The sequence below is a fragment of the Ambystoma mexicanum genome, chromosome 3q, assembly GCF_040938575.1.
Source record: "Ambystoma mexicanum isolate Mex_15411 chromosome 3q, UKY_AmexF1_1, whole genome shotgun sequence".
Classification (NCBI taxonomy): domain Eukaryota; kingdom Metazoa; phylum Chordata; class Amphibia; order Caudata; family Ambystomatidae; genus Ambystoma; species Ambystoma mexicanum.
The window spans coordinates 1,055,959,221-1,055,981,392 of record NC_090926.1 but is presented as its reverse complement, the minus strand read 5'-3'; the positions used below and the strand labels follow the sequence as shown (position 1 = coordinate 1,055,981,392).

Genomic DNA, 22,172 nt, shown 5'->3' with positions numbered 1-22,172 from the left:
AAACTGCACCAAATGAAACTGAGCCCTCAAAAAATGCATTCACCACTTTTACTGTGACCTTTTTCATTTGGAAACCTTACGCTAATCCAGATAAAAGCATTTTTGCTAACATGTGCATACAGGTCTTTCCAGCTGCAGGCAAGGGGGCTTCCAAACATCATTTTGAAACGTGCACCCACACACCATTCCATTCGGAGACAGCCTTCTAGCCTCTTTAAGTTGATTCTGGGAATATACCCCTGGCTTCCCCATTATAACTACAAAACTATGAGTCCCAGAATGCAAAGTTAAGGCCTGGTCTCTCTTTACTCAGAATGGTTGGTCTCTGACCGGGGCAGTCAATTCATTTCACATTTTTGGAAAAAATGTTGTCAATTGGCGCAAATCGATGTGAGGTTATCGACCAGTCACCACCCCCAAACCGATGGTCAAACGGAGAGGACCAACCAGACTCTTGAACAATACCTGCATTGTATGTTACATCAGACTGAGAGTAATTGGAAAGACATTCTTTGGATCGCCGAATATGCATACAATAATTCAGTACATTCTGGAACTGGACAAAGCCCCTTTTATACCTTATATGGGCACCATCCTCGAACCTCAGACCTTGACTCACCCCAACACTTAGAAATGCCCGCAGTGGACCATCTGCACGCAACGATTACACAAGCCTTTAAGGAAGCAACTGCACATTTAAAACAAGTGAAAGAAAAATACAAGAAAAATGCTGATCGGCATAGAAGTGATACTCCACAATACCAGATAGGGGACCAAGTATGGTTGACCACAAAACACATACCACAGAAAAGGTCATGGGAACCTAGTGACCACGTTCATGCACCCCGATTGATGAAAAAATTCCACCAAAATTTCCCAGACAAACCAAAACCACAGAGAAGAACGACTTTAGGAGGGGCCTTGGGGGGTAGTGCTATCATGATGCCTACCCCTGGGGATCCAGATCAAGTCCAGCAACCCCGCAAGCAGGCATCAAGTTATTCCAAGCAAGCCCAACAACCCCTGCTAGGGGCTAGTTGGGTGCAGTCCTGGCGTCTATGGCGCCAGGCTCATATGGAGAGTCAGTCCTGGCGCCATAGGCGCCAGGCTCATAGATTAAAACTTACCTGATGCAGACCATGCTGCAAACTTACCTGATGCTTACCACGCTGCAAGAGCTCCAAGCCGAAAGAGGCTTGGAAGGGACTACTTTACCTAGGGACTATTTTTTACTCGGGTGGGGTCGAGGAGGAATACTTACCTGGGACTACTTTGGAGGCTATTTAAACCACGTCCGAAGAGCAGCACATGCTTTGCGTTATTCTGCATCCAGCAGCGTAACGCTCACCGTGGCTGCAAGTCTGCATCCAGTCTTCTGCCACGCCCGCCTCGAGTCTGGAGCTCCTAGAAAGAGGGAGAAAGAAGGAGAAAAGGTTAGAACAAGAGCAATACCTTTGATCCTTACCTGAATTCACTATCCACCGCACCTTCGAGCTGGAAGAAAGAAGTTATTTTATGCGCCTCGCCTGCTGCAGCGCTGCGCTGAACTCACCGGCCTTCGCAGCATCTTCACTATCCACCGCATCCTTCTGCATGTTCCCGCCGCACTCTGGCACCTAAGGGGAACCCAAGAACAGCAAGGTGAGCCAAGGGAATAAACAGAGGCAATATTAGTTACCCCCCATAGACTTACCTGATTTTACCGCCGGGGGTACTATTCCTCTTCACGGGTCGGCACAGCCTCCACCGCATCTTCACCGTACCCCGGCCCCTAAGGGGACCAAAATGACAGCAAGGTGAAACAAAGGGACAAAGGGGAATACTTCTCACCACAATAGACTTACCTAATTTTACCGCCGGAGGCATTATTCCCCGAGACTTCATAATTTCTCTCAGCACCTGAATAAGGGAGAAAGCAACAGGTTACATACTGACATTATTTTATCGAACTGTGTTGGATAATAACAAATCCTTACCTGAATGTTACCGGTTGCCACGAAGAACTCTTCGCTAGGGTCAAGCTGCAACCTGCAAGCAATCGGACAAGAGTGGAAGTCAGACATTTGAACTCTTACGAACTATATACTTACGGCGTCTCGCCGGAAATCTCAGAGTCAATATTGTTCTGGAACTCACCAATTCCTTCGAACCAGTGAAGCAACTGGTTATCTACGCGCCCCTGCGCTCTATGCAGGATGGAGAGCTCATCTTTCCAAACCATCAGGTGAGGCTATAAGAGGGGACATTAAAGGTGATCAGTGGGGAGAACAGCGGGGTGGGGGTTAACACTCAACTCCACGGGTGGTTAATTCCCTTTCTCCATTTGCAGAAGAATACTCCTACGGGCCAAGCAAACGAAGCTAGGTGGGCCAGTCCAGTCTGTCATCTCGGCACTACGCGTCACATTGGTGGACACCGCAGCTGTCCAGTTCAGATCGACGCCTCTGTGGGAGCCAGGTGAACGTAACACACGTCTGCTATATCTGTAGCATGAGCAACTAATGATCTGGCATTGATTAAGGCAGCTTTTAGGTCGGGAACTAGCTGAACCGTGGGAGGGTGGTTGGCGGTGGGCTTCTTTCTTTTAGGATAGGGTTTGTGGCTGGGGGAGCAGTAGTTTCTAGAAGTGGGATTAGTTTAGGTCGAAGGTGACTCAGATTAATGTTATATTTATAGATAGGTTCAAATATTTTGGGTAGGCGTGCCCGGAGTCTGTAGTTTCTCTGTGCAATATTGCAATGGGAGTTGGAGATAAGTTGTGTATGAGCATCTGGGCCCTCTAGGGGCAGGGTTGTAGGCATGGTGATGTATACAATAGTACTAAGTATAACTATCCGGTTGGTGAGTAATGTTCGAAGGGCTAGTTTGGGCGGGGAAGAGTACATAATGTGGTTACTGGTCAGTCTGGGGCTTGTTATTTCCTGCATCGAGCAAATATAGGCCAGCATTCAACTGAGTATTTGGCAAAGCGGGATAGGTATTAGGGAGAGTAGACTGACTGCCGTAGTCCAATACTGGCTACTGGGCAGAGTGGGCTAAGGTGCAGAGTGCTCAAATATTGGGCCAGTGGCAGAGTACAGTAACCATACAGTAGTATAGGACAGTGTGGGCTAAATGCCGCGCCAGAGTACTACTATGAACGGTGTGGCACCTGGATTCTGGATTAACACTAGGGACTGAGACACAACAGTAGAAATGCACTAAGGACAGCAACACAGCAGTTACAGTGCATAGGTAATATCACACCTAGATTCAGAGTTAGCACTAGGTCAGAGACACAACAGTTGCAGTACATAGGTAATATCACACCTAGATTCAGAGTTAGCACTAGGTCAGAGACACAACAGTTGCAGTACATAGGTAATATCACACCTAGAATCAGAGTTAGCACTAAGGTCAGAGATACAGCAGTAACAATGCATAGGTAAAATGCCCTGGTTCAAGTATAGCGTTCGGACCTGGGACAGAGCATATCAAATACCTAAATGGTATAACACCTGGAAACAGTTGTAGTATTGGTGATAGCACACCTAAATTGGGAGTTGGCATTGAGGTTTAAAACAGAGTAGCTGCAGTGCATAGTTAATATTTCAGCTAGATTCAATTGTGGCGTTAAGGCAGCCGTATAGTGGTTCGAGTGCATGTAACCTGAGTATAGTTTTAAAGTGAATGCAGAAGTAGATGCACAAGCCAAGCAGAGCAATGCGGAACAACGTGCAGTGCTGGCAAAGGACAATATCGGTGTAAGTCAAATGGGAAACGTTAGGTGGAGAAGCTTGCGGGCGTATGAGCCTTACTGGGTTGCATACAGGGGATGGGCTGGGATGGGCTAAGCACAGTAGGGCACTTACCCGCTAAGGTCCAGAGCGGTCAGTGAGTGAAGAAATGGGCAGCGTTTGTGGCTCCTGGCTCCTGACAGGCTCCAGACAGGAAGCCTTGTGGTCGGCCTTAGGGGCGTGCCGGCGTTCGCCTGCCGGCGAATGTGATTCGTTTAAGGCAGTGAGCAGGGCCAATCGGATCAGGCCTGCAGCAATGGTAAGGGGCTGAAGCCCAGCGGCGAAAAGCCAGCGGCCATCTTGGACATGGCTCAGCCTCCTCGAGGCTAATGGTGGCTGAGTGAAAAATGCTGGAAAGGATCACCAGCAATTGTAGGTGCTGCGTTGAGGGCGCACGGTAAAGCTCTGTATAAAATATACTTGTAAAGGACAGTTTTTAGATCGTAGCCTACAGCCATCACTGGCAATAATGTGGGTCTCTTGGATGAGTCCTATGTCCCCCACATTTGTCCAGACCATATTCAGTAAAAGTCTCCTCTTTGACATTAATTAACCAAATTACTAACTCATCACCTATCCCTCGCATCCCGCTGATCATGACTGAGTTTGTGCCTCGTCATTCCCAATACGGGACCCAACGTTATCATTATGTTCAAATCGGTAATTTAGACGGATTTACCTTCGAATGTGAAACTAAGGCAAAGGAAGAATCCCCAATGACATTACAATTCCTGCCCTGACCGGCTTGATGGTACTCCTCCGAGCAAAGGTGGATTGTGACAAGTCTTGAAAGAATTGAATCTTCGATCCCCAGGAGATACCATTATTTATATTATTGTTCCCACGCAGCAGCAAGGATACTTTCCTTGATCCTCCACTACTGGATTCTTGTAATTTTGTCTTGTTAAAGGTTTAAACAACATTGAAAAGTGGAGAACACAGGGCGGTTTCCATCAAACATCCATCAAACAGCATTGTTGGTTCAACAGAGTCCATTAGAAAGTCCACCAGTAAATGTTGCACATTTTGTTCCAAGTGCTTATCTGGGATCTCAATGGGAAGCCTCCTTACTCTCAGGTTTTTGCGGTGGGACTGGTTTCCAGCGTCTTCCAATTTATCCCGATATTGATCTTTGGGTTTATTCAAATTCATGAACCCTCGAGAGCAGGTCTCCCTGGTCATTTGTTTGCTCTGCCATTGACATTTCCAACTCAGAAACCCACTGCTCAAACAAGCCACTCCCTACTGCCACCCTACTTGGCCTCTTTGATGAACTATGTTTTTATGAGCACAATTCTAGGACCTTTGTCACTGGACTGTAGTCATCTTGAGAAGATGCAGGGGCTCCTCAGCCACCACCTCTTCGGACACAGGAGGGCCTTTTTTTTGTACTCATTGTAAGTGTAGCAAGTCCTTGATATTGGCGGACCTTTGGTCTTTAGATCTGCTTGGGTCATCTCAAGCCTGACAGAATGCATAACAACCTCCCATACACTAATGGCATCCAGACACCATTGGAGCCATGCAATAGTGGGCAAAAGTGGAGCCGCTATCTATAATGCAGAAAAAGGACTTCTAGGGTGAGTGGGTGTGATGTACAGGACCCGGGGTTAATGGCAATACCCACCAGACTGTCACTTCTGTGCGCCCACGGGACGAAATTGGGATTAACTATACAATTAGGGTTGCCACCTTTGAAGCAAACATCGGAATTGACGCCCGCACACAATTTTAGAAGCCACGCCCATAGGCCCGCCCCTTTTATAGATTTGAAATCTGTAGTACAAAAACAAAGGGAGAGAAAAAAATCATGCTTGTTGTTTTTAACATACTATATTCATTTTTTTTACAGCAATTTGTAATAAAAAAAAGAATTAAGGAAGGCTGAAAATTAGATGCATTTTTTGGCCATGGAGCAAGAAAAGCTGACCTGATTCTGACAAAATTGGATCGAGTTACTGCCCAGCTGCTCATTTGTTTTTACAATATGTGAATTAACCAACTGGGCCCATCGTGGCAGATGAATAAATGACACTGATCATTTAATTTCTGAAAATGTTATCAGTTTTGAAAATAGCTGTGGAAACCTTCCTAGAAGCTTTATTTTAAGCTGTGAACACTTGTGAATCCTTGGAATAGCTCTGAGAGTTAAGAACCGACAGCACAGATCTAGCAGAAGGTTTCACATAAATCACTGCAGCAGGCACATTAACCCACCAAGCAAACATTCCAAAATAAAGTCACATGGCTAGAAGGGGAGAGTGATTCTCTGACCATTTTATAAAGTGCACGGCAATCACAGAATGGTCTGTTGCAATTTTTAGAGGCATAGTCGGTTACACTGACTTGTGACTGATTTGTGTCCTGTTCCTCCTAGCCTTTTGCAAAACTGTCCTGTTATTAAACATACTAATTTTATCTTTGTTGTACTTGTAAGGCATATCATAGAGTAATACTATAGACATTTTCTTCCCTTACACAACAGTGGAGTTGTTTCCAAATTAAATGTAGATCCACAAGTAGCAGGCTTGAAGTTTGATGTGGGCATAGAGGCCATGAATGCTGGTAAGATCACTGACGATGGACATACAGCACTACTCATACCCCTCGAACTGCCGGCAGCCTTCAACACCATCGACCATACCATTTCAGGGATCCTAGTCATTGCATCGAATGCCAAACCGTTGAATGCCATAGCGTAGAACAATAAATGCATCGGAAAAAAAGCATTGAATGCTTTTTTTTAAATTAGATTTTTTAATAGGGGGGTTCCCCCACCCAACCCCCCTTTTTTAACCTTTAAATCCCATTATAATTAAATGAAACTCTTTACCATATAAAGAAATGCATTCAATGCTTTTTTTCGATGCATTTTTTTCTATGGTATGGCATTCAATGATTTAGCATTCGATGCAATGACCAGATACCCATTTCAGTCAACATCTTGTCCCACAGGATAAAACTCTCAGGCACCCTCCTCGACTGGCTCACCTCCTTCCTTCATCTTTTTGTATGCACAGACCCTTTTCCAACTGACCCCACCCCAGTCGAGTATGCTGTCCCGCAATTCTGCTGCCTGTCTCTGCTCCTTTTCAACCTATATGTTGAGTCATCTGCAGACACTTAGCAACCACATCCATTTCCACCAAAACGCAGATGATTAACAAACATACTTCCAAATCTCATCTCCCTTACAACGCCACATCTTCAAAAGCTGTCTCTCCGCCATCACCAACTGGATGACCATCCACTTCCTCAAGCTCAACCCTTCCAATACGGAATACATCCTCATCTGCCCCACTAGACACAAACCCAAACTCGCCCCTGGATCATAAAGCTCTTCACGTACATCCTACACGTAACCCTTTTCCACACCTGTAAAATCCCTTAGCTTCACCACTGACCCCACCTTTCTTTCACACGCAACATAGCTGCTGTCACCAAAACATGCAATCTACAACTACACCTCCTACGAAAGATCAGACACATCCTTTTTTCTGATGACTGCTGCATTGCAGTCCAAGCACTGGTTCTCTCCAAGCTGGATTAAGGCAATGCTCTCCGCACTGGACTCCCCAGATGCACCTTTGCCCCTTGTAAGCAATACAAAATGCAGCAGCCAGACTCATATTCCACCTACCAAAACATTCACACACCACGCAAGCTCTCAGCAAGCTCAACTGGCTCCTGCACGCCAAAGTATTGCTTTCATAGGACTGTGCATTGTTTTCAAAGTCATCTACCATAAAACCCCATTTTACCTTCACGACAAACTCAAACCCAGCACCCTAACAAACACCAGAAAAGCAAACTAGCGTCTCCTACACATTCCACTCCGCAAGCTAGCATACACACAAAAGAAAGCATTTACCCACTGGGCACCCATTGCATCGACCACCCTAACTCTTTACATCCACACTGCACCCTCCATCACCACTTTCAGAAAGAACATCAAAATATACCGTTGCACCACTCACCTTTTTAACCTTTCAATCTTGTAAGGTGCTTGAAGACCCTCTAGGCAGGGACAGCACTGAACAAAAATTCCAATAAAATAAAATAATAAAATAGCTTATATAATCCCATGCTTCCTTTCTGAATAGGTCAAAACTCATACTATTTTGTATTTTATTTGTATTTTATTTATTTGTATAGCGCAAACCAGGCCCGGCGGCTACCGGGCGCATATCTTTGAAGCAGTGGTTACATAACAGTATGACATTACAAAGAACATTTGAGTTGAACATTAGAATTCGATCACAATGGAGGTTAAGACAGAAATACATAGGTAATCAGGTTTTTCAAAGTGACAATTGGTCGTTTGAGGTGACTAGCCAGAGTTTGGCTTTGTGTTTGGATGAGTTCAGGGAAGGCAGGTTTCTGATAGTGAGTGACACAGAGTTCCACAGTTTGGCTGCCAGAACTGGGAAGCTGGCCCCACCGGCTGTTTGGAGCTTGTATCTGGGGATCAGTAGGCTCTGACTAAGAGAAGACCTTAGTGAGCGACATGGGGTGTACTGAGCGAACCGTGAGGAAAGATAGATAGGAGCATGGTTATTCATGCATTTGTAAATCAGGGCAAGAGATTTTAGTGAAATCCTTTGGGAGACTGACAGCCAATGAAGGTTCTTCCTAGTTTCAGTGATGTGGGCTGATCTAGGGATGTTGAGGGCTGCTCTGATGGCGTTATTTTGTACGATCTGGAGTTTGTCAAGGTTACATTGGTTAGTGCCTTGGTACAGTGCAAAACAGTAGTGAAGTTTGGATATGACCAAAGTCCTAGCAAGGGTATGCAGTTCTGAGAGGAGAGAAAAGGGCGACATGCTGTGATCAGCTTGCATGTGTATGCAGCGGCGGCAGCGACTGCATTTGTTTGTCTGTGGAGGGAGAGTTGGAGTCAAGCTAGATTCCGAGGGTTTTAGTATCTTTGGAGACTTTTATGGAGTTACCGTCGATATTAAAGGAGCTGAACATGGGGTTCAATTTGTTATGTCTTTGCTGTGTACCTACGATGAGGAGCTCTGTCTTGTCGTCATTAAGTCAGAGCTCATGTTGTGCCATGCATGTTTGAATGACATGGTATATGTCATTTAAGGATTTCGAATCTAACGTGTAATCACCCGTGATGGGGATGAGTATCTGGGTGTCATCGGCATAGTTAGTGTAGGTGACACCCAGATAGTCAAGCACATCAAACAGGGGTTTAGTGAAAACATTGTAGAGGGTGGGGGGTACGCACGATCCTTGGGGGACCCCGCAAGGGACTTGGGCAGGGTCAGCAGAGGAGGTTGGGGAGAATACCCTCATATGTCTGTTGTCCAGGAATGATTTAATCCAATTAGTAGCATTGTCAGAAAAGTGGGCTGCAGTTTTCAGATGATGACAAAGGATTTGGTCGTTGACCAAGTCGAAGGCAGTGGATAAGTCTAGTAGTAGTAGCAGGGCTAGTTTACCTTTGTCTTTTAGATCCTCAATTTGGGTTTGGAGGTCTAAAAGGGCTGTCTCCGTGCCATGCTTAGGTCTAAAGCCGGATTGTCTAGTGCCTAGAAGATTGTTAGTTTCCAGACAGTTCTGTATCTGAAGATACACTGCTCTGTCTAAGATTTTTAGCAGAAACGGGACCTTCGTGATGGACCTGTAGTTGGTTGGGACCTCAGGATCTAGGGTTGGTTTTTTTAGAAGAGGGATGACCCAAGCATCCTTCAAATTGTTAGGGACCACTCCCGAGTGAAATGAGGAGTTGATAAAGGTAGTAATGAATGGAGCAAGGTCATGAGCTGATTCCTTAATGATTGGGGCTGGACCGGAGTCCCCTTGGCAATTGGAGGGTTTTAAGTTGCAGATGATTTTGTCAACCTCAAGGGTGGTGAGCGGCGTGAAGCTGAAAGGCATAGGAGAGTCCGGGTGGTTATTTTAGGTGGCAAGGTTTTGCTTAAGGTTTTGCTTAAGAGGGGAGTGTGGAGAGAGTTTTGTGTAGCGTTGATTTTAGATTGCAGAGTGGTTATTTTGTTGAGAAGTGCATTTTGTATATTGTTGCACCAGGTTCTGTCTTTAGTGCACGAGTCAGGGGCAGGTGAGGGGGTTTCTAATTCTTTGAGAATTTTAAATAATTCTCTTGTGTTAGATTCTGCTTGAGACATGCATAGATTATAGGTCTCTTTTTTGGCTTAAAGGATGGCTTCCTTATAGTTAAGTGAGGTGATCAGGAGGGAAGCTTTATTGGTCGTACTAGGATGACTTTTCCAAAGGGCTTCGGCCTTATGCTTTTCTTTGCGCAGAGCGTTAAGCTGCGGGGTGAACCAAGAGTTCAGGTGGGACTGTTTTTTGGCTTTGCGAATTTTTAGCGGGGCTATGGTCTCAATGGCTTTGAGCAGCGTGCTGTTGAAGATGTCAACTAAGTTGGTGGGGTCCTTGTGCTGTGTGGCACAGGTGTTCAAAATAGGGAGGATAAGAGGAAGCAATTTCTCCCTGGTGATGTCCTTTTTATTTCTAGTGGGTATAGCGGGGGCTGTGGTAGGTGTGGGCTGAGGGTTGGTGGCTGGCAAGAGGAAGGTGATGACGTGATGGTCAGACCAGGCGCAGGCAGTGTTGGAGCAGACAGTGGTGTTGCAGTTAAGGGCAGCTAACCAGTCGAGCGTTCTACCCTTGTTGTGGGTAGGATCACGAAAGCGCTGCTGGAAACCTAGGTTGGTGAGGGTAGAGGCAACTTCAGTGGCCATGTGGTCCTTGGGATTGGAGAGGCCAAGGTTGAGGTCACCTAATAGCAGTACCTGTGAATTAGGCTTCGTGTTGGCCGACAAGGTAGATGTAACCTCATCAGTGAATGATCCAAGTGGTCCTGGAGGTCTGTATATAAGGTGGAGTGTTGCTGTGTTAGTAGGTGAGAGTGAAAATTTCACTGATAGGGATTCTGCAGAGCTGAATTGTGTATTGGCAACAGCTCTCATAGTGATCTTGTCACTGTGTATGAATGCGGCGACTCCTCCTTTGGACAAGTTGGATTGTCGATCGTTTCTGATAATGGTGTAACCCTTAGGTATGGATAAGGCGAAAAGTGGGCCGGAGGCATCATGTAGCCAGGTTTCGGCAATGGCTAGGAAGTCGAGGTTTTGGACAGTGATTAGGTCTGTGATGTCAAGGGCATGAGCCGTGAGGGATCTTGCATTGATAAGGGCTCCCTTGAGTGCTGAGGTAGGTGTGGTGGAAGAGGAGGGGTTAGGTGGCGTAGGTGGGTTGGGCTGTAGAAGGGTGGTGTGGCTGCGCTGAGTGCAAGGTGGTCGGGGCAGTCTAGATCTAAGTCTGATATTCCTCAATTGTATTGTACATGGAAGATATGGTGTAGGTTTAGTGGCAAAGTGCTTAAGCCACAGAACTAGGTCATTGATGTACGGATTCGAGGGAAGGTCAGAGCAATGGAGCATGGTGGAGGGAGGGGTGGGGTGGAAATCGTGGATGTAAGTGTGGTGTGTCTTAGAGATGCTGGCAGGGGGAGTTACTAGGGGAATCCAGACGTGGACCCCTTGCTCACTATTCTTAGAGAGGCACAGCTCCTCCCTACTGATGAGGTCCAACCAGACCGAAACACGTGTCTGGGGATGCTGTTGGTACTCTTGTTCAGAGGAGAATTGCCTATCATTTCGGTGCTGGACTGCCCCAGGGCAAGACAAAGACTGATATGTTTGGGATATTTCTTCTCTGTGAAAGATAGTGAGCTAAAGACTCTGGGTAAGTCTCTCGCAACCAGGACTAATGTCTGGCAGAGAGACTCCCAGGACCCCCCTTGCCAATTGGCAGGGGGAGTGCCTACAGTAAAGGATAAGGATCCTAAAATGGCTATGTGGGTGAGGTAGAGGCTGGCGGATGGCAGCAACCGCATGTCGTGGACTAGTAGTTTGTGTGATAAGTGTGGTGCCGAGAGGAGGGGTTACAATTAAGGTAGCGGTGGTAAGGTACTAAGACACTGTTAGCCTCAAAGCAGTGGTGGTACCTTCTAGATTCGAAATATTACACTTAGGCTAAAATCAGCAGTTCTAATAGGCAATTGGACTCAATGCAATGGAAGTAACAATTAGATTCGAAATATTGCATCTAGGCTAAAATCAGCAATTCTAAAAGGCAATTGGACACAATGCAATGGAAGTAACATCTAGATTCGAATTATTGCATTTAGGCTAAAATCAGCAATTCTAAAAGGCAATTGGACACAATGCAATGGAAGTAACATCTAGATTCGAATTATTGCATTTAGGCTAAAATCAGCAATTCTAAAAGGCAATTGGACACAATGCAATGGAAGTAACATCTAGATTTGAATTATTGCATTTAGGCTAAAATGAGCAATTTTAATAGGCAATTGGACTCAATGCAATGGAAGTAACAATTAGATTTGAAATATTGCATTTAGGCTAAAATCAGCTATTCTAAAAGGCAATTAGACTCAGTGTACTGGAGGTGGCATCTATAAGTGAGATATGTCATTTGGAATCAAAATGCATAGGGTAACACCAAGGTTCTAGTGCATAATTAGGCTCAGAAGCGTCAGAACTAGCACCTGAGTTTCAAATAACATATTTTAGAATGCTGGGTGACATCTATAGCCAAGATAGGGCAGTGTGGTTTGGATATAGTGGCACAGCACCTGGATGTAGAAGGGCAGAGGTGGGGTGCGTGGCGTAATAGTGGTAGACTGCAGAGAACGCTGATAAAGAGACACAGGAGACAACATACACAGGTTAAATAGGTTGACCCAGTGGGGTTGCTAGGGGGGGGGCTAAGAGGGCTATAGGCCCTGATCTTTTGGTTGTAGCCCCGGATAGAATCTCAGGAGCTACAGCCAAAAGACTAGCTAGCCCCCAGTCCCAACAGTTCCGACATCAGTTTAGCCCCGGGTCTTTTCCAGACCTAGCAACTCCCCTGGGTTGACCTACAGTTGTTATGTTGTGAACATACGTATGAGCAGCAGTGAAAGGTATAATATGTGCAGAGGAAACATATGGATCCATAATGCAAGGAACAAATTAGGGCGAACAAGTAGAGTGTAAAGTGGTGCAGCACGAGGATTCCGGTGGGAAGAGGAGATAGATGCGGTGGGAGTCCCATGTGTGCAAAGGCCCTCACCTTGCAGCCAAAGTGTTATTTAAAGCCGCGTTATGATCGGTCCGCAGTGCAAGCCGTTGATAGAGGGATCGGGTGGCTGGATTGGCGCCAGGTGATTCAACAGGCGAGTAAGACAAAGGAGCAGCGCGAGGCTAGCCACGGTATGCGGCATGGATAGTTCACGAGCATACTGCAATGCAGATCAGTAGCATTAGTTATTCGGAAACGAGTGTTAGACACTTTGGCAGCAGAAGCTCGTCAGAAGGAATGCACCTTAATGTCGACAGCAAGATGGGCAGCAGGGCATGGTCCTCGGCCCGTACGGCTCAAGACAGGAGCCGAGCCTTGTTAGGTGAGCCTTTGTGGGTCTGCCGGCGTCTGGTAGACTGAGATGAAGCAGATACAGACCAATCAGGTCGCAGGGGCTGCACCTGGTGGTGGTTAGGCCTAGGCAGCCATAACCCTTTTTCGGACGGCCATCTTGGAGTGACTAGACCTCATGGCACACAATGGAGGCTAGCACTCGGATGGTTTGTGAAGGCGTCTAAAGTGGCAAAAAACGCTGCTAAGGCAGGAACGTTGCGTTTGGGGGCAATTGAGTGATGCATTGAAGCGAATTGTGGCGGTCTCCGTTGCAGAAGTCAAGTTTCAATATTATTAGGCAAAAGGGCCCAGGGGCCTACCTTGTGGCTAGTGATACCCCCGTCCCTCTCCAGAGCGGGGTACTGCTCCTGCAGTGTGGAGGGGGTGTCCGACTCCTCCTGGGATGATGGCTCTAGATAAACTCTTACAGGACAACTCCGAATATTTTTGTCCACAACACTTGTTCTTGTAAAACTGTAAACAAGTGGAAGAAATGGGAAGATTGTGCAGAATGGGCGATTGATACGTGGATGGCGTTGAAGGTTGTGTTAGGTTAAATTGGGTCTGTTGTTTCTTCTTTGAATCGTTTTCCTCCCTGAAAACCTTAGTAAAAATTATTTGAAAAAAACCTGCCTCTCAGTTCTGTCACTTCTTCAAAGTCTGCAGCTCGACACCCGTTCACTGGCTTAATACCTTTGAGATCATCAGGTGCTGCAAGTCACGCTGGGTTAGGGCGGACGTAACAGTGCATGTGAAGGTCGGGCAGACGACAGGCAGAAGCTTAGTGGAACATCTAGCTCAATAAGCTTTCTATCCTGCAAAGGAACATGTGATGTGCAGATGTAGATGACCAGACATCTGTTCACATGGATGACTGTGGGAGGGAGGCTCTGCAGAATGTGTCACAGGTGCTCCAGGAATGCTAATGTGTGCTTGCATTGTTTTATTTCTCTTGAGGCAGAAGGGAGAAAGGTACTTATCACAGCACACAGCCAGTCCTCGTGGCCTTGATAGTGTGATCTCAGTAGGCGCCAGCCCACTCACTTTGATGAACAATCTGCATGGGCATAGCTCAAATCCAGCAGCAGACAGATTTGGGCCCTTCGAAGGGTGGGGTTCTTGACCCGATTGTCCACCTGTCTCTACAGTGCAGAGTCCTTACAAAGACCGCACTACAGAGTCCTCGCTAGGGCTGTACTACAGATATGTTTGTGGTGTTGTATTCAAGAGCTGTCCTTGGGACTACAATGTAGAATCCTCCCTGGGGCTGTACTTCAGAGATGTGTGTGATGTTGCATTCAATAGATGTCCCTGGGACTGCACTGCATATTCCTCCCTGCGGCTGTACTACAGAGATGTTTGTTGTGTTGCATTCAAAAGATGTCCCTGGGACTACACTGCCGAGTCCTACATGGAACTGTACTACAGAAATGGTTGTGGTGTTGCATTGAAGAGCTGTCCCTGGGGCTGCACTGCATATTCCCCCCTGGGGCTGTACTACAGAGATGTTTGTGGTGTTGCATTCAAGAGATGTCCCTGGGACTACACTGCAGAGTCTTCCATGGGGCTGTACTACATAGATGTTTGTGGTGTTGCATTGAAGAGCTGTCCCTGGGGCTGCACTGCATATTCCTCCCTGGGGCTGGACTACAGGGAGGTGTGTGGTGTTGCATTGAAGAGATGTCCCTGGGGCTACACTGCATATTCCTCCATAGGGCTGTACTACAGAGATGTTTGTGGTGTTGCATTGAAGAGCTGTCCCTGGGGCTGCACTGCATATTCCTCGCTGGGACTGTACTACAGAGATGTTTATGGTGTTGCATTCAGGAGCTGTCCCTGGGACAGCGCTGCATATTCCTCCATAGGGCTGTACTACAGAGATGTTTGTGGTGTTGCATTGAAGAGCTGTCCCTGGGGCCGCACTGCAGAGTCCTCCCTAGGACTGTACTACAGAGATGTTTATGGTGTTGCATTCAGGAGCTGTCCCTGGGACAGCGCTGCATATTCCTCCATAGGGCTGTTTTTTTTTTTTTTTTATTAAAGCATTCAGCGTACAAAAATACAAGCTTTTGCTTATGTACACATTTTTTTCCCTCCTCCCCATACACAAGCGAGACCTCTCCTAAGTCTTCTCTCTTTGTTCTTAAGTCGAGGTTTGGCTATTTGTTTTTAGTCCTCCTCCCCATGCACAAGCGAGACCTCTCCTAAGTCTTCTCTCTTTGTTCTTAAATCGAGGTTTGGCTATTTGTTTTTAGTCCTCCTTGTTAATAATAATCTTAATTCCCTTCCAATCTCTTTAGCATAGATTCTAGGAAAATACCCAGACCTTTAACAGTTTTTTTACTTGGATCGTCATATAAAGCTGACCACCATAAGTTAGGGTCCAGATCACATGCTGGAGGCAATGTTGGTAGTAATAAACAACCCCTTTCAGATCTGAGTTCAGGGCAGAACAACATTAAGTGTTGACACGATTCTTCTTCTTTTTTGCATAATCTGCATAATTTTTCCTTTGCCAGGCCGTATCTGAACAGATTGATCTTTGTTCTTAAAATGTTCAGACAAAAGCGCATTATTAGGTCTCTATGATTCCGATTTGCGCTTTTTTCTAGGTATCCAGGCAATATCAGTGGACATCTAGTTATCTTGTTCGATAGAGTATGATGGTTCGAAGCTACTCTTGCACGCTCTGTTTCTGCCCAGTCGATTGATAATAAAAGTATTTTTACCCTCTTTGGATGTTTCAGAAGGGCTTCTGTCGGGACATTTAGATTTTGCAGCAGTTCGTTACATTTCGCTTTCCATTCATCCAATGGCCAAAAGGGCATTTTTCCTGCTTCCTTGTTCAATATTTGATATTGAGGTGGACAGCTTTCCAAAGATATTTTTCTGTATGTGGCCAGTGTTTTCCAGATGATTCGGACTTGCATTGAATGCAATCCTAGCTCATGTCGTATGATACTTATCGGAACACATATCGGAATATTCAGCAATTTACGCCAAAATCTGGCTTCAAGTTTATCCCATGTTTCCCACGGGATTCTCAGGGCCGCATATGTCACAGTAGGGATGACCTTTGCATTATAGAATTCCACAGTCGGGCGCATGGAGAATTTACAGAACTTTCTTTTCAATATTAATGCCTGTGATGTTAATTGGTCCATTTTCCTCTGCAAATGTTCAATCCACGGTTGGTCACTCCAATTGGCACTTACAATTGCTCCCAGGTATTTTGTGTTTTAACTGTTGTTATCAGGTCATTCTATATATGCCATCTAAAAGATTTTTTACTTGCAGGACCTTCTTTTTTAATTATCATTACCACTGATTTTTCAGGATTGATTTTTTGTTCGATTTCTTTTAGATGTATATTCAGAGCTTCTAGTTTTTTTTGTAGACCTATTTCTGTTTTGTCCATCACTATGAGATCGTCAGCATATAAGAGATGACCAATTTTAATTTCTCCTATTTTAGGCGAGCATGCTCTTGGTGGTTCCAAGCAGTCCTTTACTTCTAAAATATAGAAGTTGTAGAGTATAGACGCTAGTGGGCATCCCTGTTTTAGCCCACAGGTTGTTGTTATTGCCTGCGTTAAGTTTCCCTTTTAGTCCAATCTGACTCGCATCGATGTATTTGTGTGGAGAGATTTGATGGCTTCTATTAGGTCTGATGGACAACCTTTTTCTTTCAATTTGGACCAGAGAATTTGGCGGTCTACTCTGTCAAAGGCTGCCACCATATCTATTGAGGCGATGAACAATTTTTGATTTTCATGAATGGTCTTTGCTTTTAGCAGGTTTAGGATTAGGAGGTTTAGACTACAGTCTACATTTTCCACAAAACCCGCTTGTCTGTGATCAAAATTACCAGATCCTTGTATCCATTCCTTTAATCTTTTCAAGAGAATGCCCGCAAAGAGTTTGCCTAAGACATCCAGTAAGGATATGGGCCGATAGTTCTCCGGACAATCTCTGTCTCCTTTTTTATGGATTGGAATAGTAATTGAAGTTGTCCAAGATTCTGGTATATGACCCATTTTTACTATTCGTGTAAAGAGAACAAAGCACATGTGTGCCCATACCTCTGGAGCTTGCTTTAAGATTTCATTTGTGAGGCCATCCGGCCCTGGTGCTCGCGATCTACTTGCTTTTTTTATCAGTGCCAAGATTTCACTTAAAGTGAATTCGATATCCCAACCTCTGGAATTTTGTCTGTTATGACCTCTCGATTATATTTTTCTTGAAAATATTGTTCCCAGGTTGTTTCATTTATAGGATTAAGTTGTTCCTCACTTTGTTGATTTCCTTTCTGATTTAGCAATGTCCATAGATATTTTGCATTTTTGTTTCTCATCGCCATTAACATGTATTCAGAGTCTTTTTGAAATAATAGAGCTCTATGGGACTTAGCCCAGTTTCGATAACCTTTTCTCAATTCTTTCTTTTTTGTTTGCATGTCATCATAGGCAATATTCTGTTTTTTTTAAGGCTCTTAGATCTCTAGCCAGCTGTCGTTTTTTTCCGCTAGGTCCGCATTGAAGCAATGCATCCTGCTTTTTGTGGTTCTTCTATTTGTTTCTGTGGTCACTTTAAAGATTTTAAGACACGATTCATACTCCACGTCTTTTCCTGTTATGGTAGCCCATTTATTTATTGAATTTGTTAACATGGGAATCATTTGTGTTGTTATCCTCAGTCTGTTTCGCCCCTCATTTACACTGACTCCAGTAGGCCAGATATTCCTAGGTACCACATCCCTTTTATGCTCTATTGCTGGATCTGAGCATGTGAGGATTAGTATTTTGTGGTCACTACTTTTTGTTGGTAAGATTTTTAAGGTAAGTATTCTGCCAAACGTTTTCCGGTCAACAAAAAAGTAGTCTAATGTTGCGCTTGAATTATGTGATGAGCAAGTCGATTGTCCTTCCAGGTCTCCTTGGACATTTCCATTTACTTGCAAGAGATCACAGTTCTCCATTTCCATCTGCCAATCTCTTGCTCTTGATTGTTTTTGTCGGTTGTAACTAGACAAATTTGACTGTGGATTTTTGGTTTTACCACAGGAGATGTTTAGATCACCACATATTATTAGTGCCGGATTATCATATTCTGACCTCAATTGGTCTATATGATTAGTTAGTAATTCCAGGAATACTTGTCCATCTTTTGCTTTTGTGTTCCAGTATAGATTACAAATGATTAATGTATTTTTTTCTTTTTGTGTATCGCTTCCTTTTGAATCCTGTTGCGTGATTATTATTTGTATCAATGGTGAGGGGTGTATCGTACGAATTATATTTCCGCCATATGTATTTTTTATGATAGTTAATAAACCTGCGGAAGGTCTACCTTTTTTTCCTTTGAGAGCTTTATTTAAATAACAAGTTGCTCCATGTATGTATGGCTGTTCTTGCAGCCAGCACTCTTGAATACAGCTAATATCTGCATTTAGAATTTCTTTATTTAGCTTTTCTATCAAGTGAAGGAAGCCTCTTGTATTCCAGGAAGCAAAACTTGTTAATCCTCGGGGTCCTAGTCCTTCGGTCTAATGTTTTTTTTCATTTATTTTCGTATTCAAAGTTTCCGCTAACCAGCCCCAGGATTTTTCAGCATCTATTTTAGTTACAATAGGACGGTCATTATTTGTTTGCTGGACCAGATTCTCTTTCACAGTTCCTTTAATTTTCATACGTAGAGCATTTGGGCCCCGTAATACTGTTGGTGAGAAACGTATAGGTCTGTAATCCACTTCCTCTTCATTTTGATTTTCGCGGGCATTTTTTTGTTGTTCTTCGAAGCTTGTTTTCTTAATTGTGTCCCTTTTTATATCCTTTTCTCTCTGTTGCGGACATTCTGTTTTAACATGAAAACCCAAAACCCGCAAGTCATCCGCCGCTAACCATATTGCGTTCATAACTGCCTTTGAGTTGAAGTGTATATGAATTCTATCCAAATCTTCTTCGTTTGGAAATTCCACAATTCGGATATCTTTTGGTTCGATCACTCTCAATTGAGGCACGTTATGCAAAAGTTTCATTAGGTTTGATCTATTTAGGATCAAACGATCCTGTGCTCTTAGGACTCTCTCCATTCTTAATTTTAGGGTGTTATTCTGATTACCGTAGGGTTCAAAGTTTTTCTTGTCACTTCTTCGGTCCTTCTTCTCTACACTTTTATTCCTATTTTTCATTCTCAAGCTCTTGGGGTCGTGGGTGCTCCAGCTTTCTCGTTCCTGTTCTGATTGTATGATCATATCTTTAAGCACCTGGCATTGCTTTTTTTCCAAGTCCTTTTTTTGTCCAATCTGCGTTCTTTTTTCTTGCAAAGTTCGAAAAGTCGAAGCTGGTACTTCAAGACATTCCGGAGCATTACTTCCTTACTCTCATGCTCTTCACATTCCTCTGTTGACTCTTGCGAGCTATCATCCTCATAAACCGATAAGAGCAACAAAGACTCTTGAACATAGGACTCATTTATGGAGCTTTCTAATGTGCTCTCTAGTTCCACATCTTTAATGAATTCTCTTGCTTGTTTCTTTACTTGCTCTGCATCGTCCTTTTTTTTATTGGCGGTGCTTGTTGGATAGACTTCGTTATCTCTTTACCTATGGGCTTTAAGTTTCTAATGAACTGCCGTGTTCCTTCATTAGTCATACATTTTTGATTGGGCACATTTTTAGTTTTTTTATTCGATTTTTCCATGACATCTTTTGGTCTTTTGATTGATTTTTCCGGAGTTTCATTTAATTTTTCCATCTTATCTATTCTGTTCTATTCTTTAGGGTTTTCAGTGCTGAATAATGGCTAAGAACCATTAGGCTGGTTTTCGCAGTTGTTATTATCAATGACCTGTATCGGTTGACTATTTATCAGGGACTCTCCCTGTTTTCCCTCTGTTCTTTGAGAGCCAGGTGCCAGTGTTCGATTGACTATCAATTCAGTCTTTCTTGTGTTTTCAGTTGCGATTTTTTTGTTCTGCTCAACCATCACATTTACCTTTCTTTAAGTAAGTTAATAGTGTCACTGAAACAATGCAAAAACGCTCCCTTGTCTTCCCGCGCTTCCTCAATTAGCTCGATTAGCGTCTTAACTATAACATTTTCCGATGCTTTTTCATGGATCTTTCTTTTTTGTTCAGCCTCAAAATGTTTTTCTACACTTGTTAGTTTGGACTGGATTTGAGCCAATAAATGCGATTGGTCCCTACAATTTTCGTGCAGTGCCTCGTATAACTTCAGATACGGTGCAGGTGCTATAGTCATCATTGATCCTACTGCGGCTTGCATATTTGCACAAATATCAGTAATTGGCCAAGGGTTATGTGAAGGTACTTGTGCTTTTCCAAGATGTTTTTCTTTAATTTCGGCCGAATTGAGGCCCGGCACAGTTTGTTCTTCGTCTTCCAACTGCGAGTCCGCAGATAGGGTGCTGCTTAGTTCCTGAGGGACATCTTCCTTTGCTTTTTGAGAATTCAAAGTTAGGTCCCCTTGATGTTCTGAGGTAGATTTATCATTTGGGACCTCTTCAATACTTATATCTTCTGTTCTTCCATTTTCGTTTTTCTTTTCATTTTTTCCGGACTCACGTGTGCACTCGATTTGTTTGCGTCCACTTCTTCAAAGAATTTTTTTACTCGTGGTATCTGAGGAGTGGACGTGTTTCAGGAGGTCACCAGCCCCATTTAGTAGATTATTTGTTGTTTTTATTTTTCCTTGGGTCGAAGTTTTTTGTGTGTTAGTTTGCAAGTGACCCTTTTCAATGTCACACATTGGCTCTTTGATAATGGAAGACAAGATATTTGGTTTACTATCGCTGGCTTTCTGTGCATTTTGTTTTATAGGGGAAGACTTTGTATGTGGTGCTTGTGAACTTTCCATGCCTTTTAGAATGGCTGCCGCTTCACTACTCTCATAGAGTATACTTGGTATAAATGTTTTTGGGGCTTTATTTTTTTGTTTGTTGATTATTGTTTTTTTTTTTTTTGTTAAAAAAGAAGCTTCTTCCTGCGGCAGGCAGAAGACTTCCTTATTTGCCGCACTCGCAGCGGGCGCCGCTCTCCTCCAAGGGAGCGAGTCGCCCACCAGCGGTATGCCCCCCAACGCACACAGCAACTCCGAGGTTCCGCCTGGACCGCTCGACTGGACTCCGGCCCCGTGCGCACGCGCAGCTCCACTGCACCCGTGCGCATCGCAGCCGTCCCCATCACAACACACGGCCCGCGGCAAGCCTCCGCTGAGCGCAGACCCGGACAACGGCGGACCATAGGACCCATCCATCGCGGGTAAAGATGTTTCTATAGGTGTGTGACAAGGGAGGCAAGGTGAGCAAGGGTCAAGGGGGGGACAGGGGGAAGACAGCGCGGGAGGGTCATATAGATGGGATCTGTCATTAGGGGGCTCCGTGTGGTTATTAGGCCGAACGGAGGGCACCCCAGCTAATCTAGCATCGTCCGTGGTGGTACTCACCGCCTCTACTTTGTCCCCTGCGTACCCCCCAACAACAGGCAATTTCATACGGCTACGGGTACGAGGTACCTGAGAAATCACTGCGTCGCCAGGGATCAGGGCGGGTGTGTAGTCCATGTTTGTTCTTCTACCTCACACCACGCCGAACACTCGCCAAACACTCCGCAAACGCTCCGCTTGGAGCAGTGGTATTATAGTGGAGGGTCCGCCTCCAGCCTCTCACTGTTGGTAGTAGAGGTAGTAGAGCCACTCAGGCACAGGTCAGCAGGAAAGGAGTTGTGGCAGGTCCCAGTTCCAAACACTCGCCAAACACTCCGCAAACGCTCCGCTTGGAGCAGTGGTATTATAGTGGAGGGTCCGCCTCCAGCCTCTCACTGTTGGTAGTAGAGGTAGTAGAGCCACTCAGGCACAGGTCAGCAGGAAAGGAGTTGTGGCAGGTCCCAGGTCCAAACACTCTCAAAACACTCCGCTCCA

General features: G+C 44.8%; 1 protein-coding gene across 1 annotated transcript in view; it reads left to right on the top strand.

Moving 5' to 3' along the window:
* Nucleotides 1-22,172, top strand: part of LOC138583216 (integumentary mucin A.1-like) — a 276,987-nt gene that overhangs the window by 137,480 nt on the left and 117,335 nt on the right. The window lies entirely within an intron of this gene.